Below are 4,060 nucleotides of genomic sequence, written 5' to 3'. Positions count from 1 at the left end.
TGTAATGTAATGTAGAACATGGAAGCTGCAGAAGCAAAATAGGAAAAAAATGTAATCAAAACCAATTACTAAAATATTTCTTTATCATCAGACAGATAAAACATCATCTCCATTATTCCTTATGGCGTTAAGCATAGGTGAGCCCTGCTGTTCTGCTCCACTGTGCATTTATTAATATCTAGAAAAGGTTGAGACTTCTAGTTCTTCAATTTTCCAGTGTGTAATCATTCATTACTGAGTTTGCTGGGACTTCTAGTACCTCAGTGTTTTAGTGTGTAGTTTTCCTTTAAGAACCCTGCATTGAAATACTAACCAACGTGCACATAACATTGTAATAACTTTCTATGAATACTATGAATAGCAGGAGATGTCACTTCTGGTCATATTTGTGACATCATCAGTCCACGCGGCCATTGTTACCTCACTGCATGATGTCACAATGACTCATTCTATGGAATCTGGGGTTCATGTGGCAACTGCTGCGTCCAAGATAAGAAGATGAGTAGAGAAGACACAAGAATTCATCAGGAATCCGGAACACTGGAAACAAAGAACACCATACACTCGACGCATGGCGGGGAGAGAACAAAATGGCACCTGGGGCCGTGGCTTATACACGCGGCAATAGGGGGTTGTGCTCTTTACTTTCAGGTTTTGGAGCCAATAAGAAAACAGTAACATGGAGAAAATCTGCCGGAAATCTCCAGACATTTAGGTATGTACGTAATGTATACGTTTATTTAATCTGAAAATTTAAGGGATGGGCGGTTGTTTTAAATTATTGTCAGAATTGACTCAGCAGTTTATGGCAGATTTTTGCGTAAACTGTACCAAAGAGTCGCAAGCGCCGACGTAAAATACATTTTCCGTAAAATTTGAAGACCTAGTTTACTTTAATAAACGTGGATTAAACAAAGTAAAAATGGCGCAAACTTTGCCCTTATTATTTCATTGCAGGGAGGAGATCTGGACGGCAGCTGAAGATGAGGACAAGAACTGTGAAATTCATCAAAATCGTATGTAATGTGACAATTCTATTTATAGTTTTATATTTGGCGCCTTCTGATGTCTTAACACACATGTGGGGCAGCACGGTGGCTAGCCCTGTTGCAGCGCTGGGGTCCTGGGTTCAAATCCAACTGAGGACAACATCTGCATAGAGTTTGTATGCTCTCCCTGTGTTTGCTCTGGGTACTCCGGTTTCCTCCCACACCCCGAAAACATACCAATAGGGAATGTAGATTGTGAGCCCCAATGGGGACAGTAAAAGAGGACCCCTCTGTACAGCACTGCGTACGTAATATGTTGCCGCTATATAAGTAACTGAAATAAATAAATAACACATGGATTATACAGGTCAAGGTAAATACATAGAATCAATGCATTGACTTCAGCAAATGCCTTGTTTAATGTCCTCCTATAACTCCTCCGTGTCACACATGTAAAGACTCCGTAACAGTTATCCCATGGTTGTGTTCTGCGAGACCCTGGACCTTGTTTGGTCTGTATAGAGGGTCTATGACCATTGACCACCTCCAGCGCGGATGTTAATAAAACTGTATTATGCCGGGATAACAGGGAATGATGTTTTCCTATAGGACGAATTGATGTCACAGGAGAAGGCCATAGGAGGGCAGTGTTCTTTCTCTTTCACAGCTGAGACCATAGTCGTGCTGTGATCTCCAGAGTCCGATCAGTAGAGGAGCGGCCGGCATGATACAGGGACATCGAGGACTACAACTGGGATTGGACAACATCTCTTTCTCTTTCACAGCTGAGATGACCATAGTCGTGCTGTGATCTCCAGAGTCCGATCAGTAGAGGAGCGGCCGGCATGATACCGGGACATCGAGGACAACAACTGGGATTGGACAACTTCTCTTTCTCTTTCACAGCTGAGATGACCATAGTCGTGCTGTGATCTCCAGAGTCCGATCAGTAGAGGAGCGGCTGGCATGATACCGGGACATCGAGGACAACAACTGGGATTGGACAATTTCTCTTTCTCTTTCACAGCTGAGATGACCATAGTCGTGCTGTGATCTCCAGAGTCCGATCAGTAGAGAAGCGGCCGGCATGATACCGGGACATCGAGGACAACAACTGGGATTGGACAACTTCTCTTTCTCTTTCACAGCTGAGATGACCATAGTCGTGCTGTGATCTCCAGAGTCCGATCAGTAGAGGAGCGGCTGGCATGATACCGGGACATCGAGGACAACAACTGGGATTGGACAATTTCTCTTTCTCTTTCACAGCTGAGATGACCATAGTCGTGCTGTGATCTCCAGAGTCCGATCAGTAGAGAAGCGGCCGGCATGATACCGGGACATCGAGGACAACAACTGGGATTGGACAACTTCTCTTTCTCTTTCACAGCTGAGATGACCATAGTCGTGCTGTGATCTCCAGAGTCCGATCAGTAGAGGAGCGGCCGGCATGATAGCGGGACATCGAGGACAACTGGGATTGGACAACTTCTGTATATGCCGTATACGTAATGATATAAGTTACTACATAATACAATGTCATAGCTATCAATGAGATGTGTTTAGTTAGTTGCATTACAATCTCTGATCCTGGTTTTTCGGACTGATCGCCTTTTATCTGTGATCTCCAGAGTCCGATCAGTAGAGGAGCGGCCGGCATGATACCGGGACATCGAGGACAACAGCTGGGATTGGACAACTTCTGTATATGCCGTATACTTAATGATATAAGTTACTATATAATGCGCTGTCATAGCTATCAATGAGATGTGTTTAGTTAGTTGCATTACAAGCTCTGATCCTGGGTTCTCGGACTGATCGCCTTTTCTCGGGGTCAACAAGGAATTTTCCCCTGTGGCACAAATTGGCTAAGCGTGCGCAGGGTTTTTGCCTTCTTCTGGATCAGTAGCTTTAGTTAGGAATTTCAGTTAAATAAATTGTGTTTTAATATTAAAAGCTTTGTCTCCTCGTCATTTCTCAATATTATATAGCAGTCAGGTATTAGTATATATTATGATAATCCAATATGGCTGTATCCATGATGTATTGGATAATATGCACATACAGAAGAGATATTTATCATGTGAGCCATATAAATGCAACAACTTTAACCCCTTTACGACGAAGGACGGATATATCGGTCCTATGCAGGAGCTAGTTCCCACATAAGGATGGATATATCTGTCCTCTGATCGGGTGGGTACTTGCCAGTGTACTCACGCGATCAGCGGCAGGAGCACAGTTGTTATACACAGCCTGGCTCCTGCCCCAACTGACGGAATCTAAGCGTGCGCCGATTCCTGCGGTTTAACCCATTAGATGCCGCTGTCTATAGCGACAGCGGCATCTAATGTGTTTGACAGAGGGAGGGGAGCTATCATTGGTTAGTTTACATCATGTGGTGGCCGGTTGCCTAAGTTCATTGTCCTACTTTTAAAAGGTTGCCCCTCTTTGTGATACTTGAAAGTTGGGAGGTGTGACTATAATAGCAGTGCCAGCTACAGTACACCCATAACAGTGCCAGCCACAGTACACCCATAACAGTGCTAGCCACAGTACAACCATAACAGTGCCAGCCACAGTACACCCATAACAGTGCCAGCCACAGTACACCCATAACAGTGCCAGCCACAGTACACCCATAACAGTGCCAGCCACAGTACACCCATAACAGTGCCATGATGTAATGTAGTAATAGCAGGGACAAGCACCAGTTCCCACTCAGTGTGGTTATTAATAACAGTGGTTAATGAGCATGGCCCAGTTTCCATGCAGCGCCACCACAGGGGAAATGAAGTACTACATGGTGACCATTAAAATCAATGAGTCAATGATGTAAGGCATAGTTGGGCCGAGTGCATGACAGCAAGAGCTGCACTTCATAACCGCTGTCTAGTCTAGCTGGTATGGCAAAGTAAGCGATCTATGGGGGATGCATGCAAATATCCACGCTTGTCTGCCTGGACACTATGAATGCTCAATTAGAGGTCAAACTCCCTACCCCATAACCGCAGTTTTGGGGCTGCACTCTGCCTCAGGTTATTGAAATGAGTCATAGCACTGAGAACAGT

The 4,060-nt window shown here is 44.6% G+C and overlaps 1 long non-coding RNA gene across 1 annotated transcript; it reads left to right on the top strand.

The window, feature by feature from the left end:
* Positions 1-474: 474 nt before the first annotated feature.
* LOC142661466 (uncharacterized) lies at positions 475-2,945 on the top strand. Its single transcript, XR_012850739.1, has 2 exons — positions 475-715; positions 958-2,945. It is a non-coding gene; the product is annotated as an uncharacterized LOC142661466 (long non-coding RNA).
* The last annotated feature ends 1,115 nt before the right edge of the window (positions 2,946-4,060 follow it).

Source organism: Rhinoderma darwinii, chromosome 10, assembly GCF_050947455.1.
Source record: "Rhinoderma darwinii isolate aRhiDar2 chromosome 10, aRhiDar2.hap1, whole genome shotgun sequence".
Classification (NCBI taxonomy): domain Eukaryota; kingdom Metazoa; phylum Chordata; class Amphibia; order Anura; family Rhinodermatidae; genus Rhinoderma; species Rhinoderma darwinii.
This window is presented reverse-complemented; position numbering and strand designations above follow the sequence as displayed.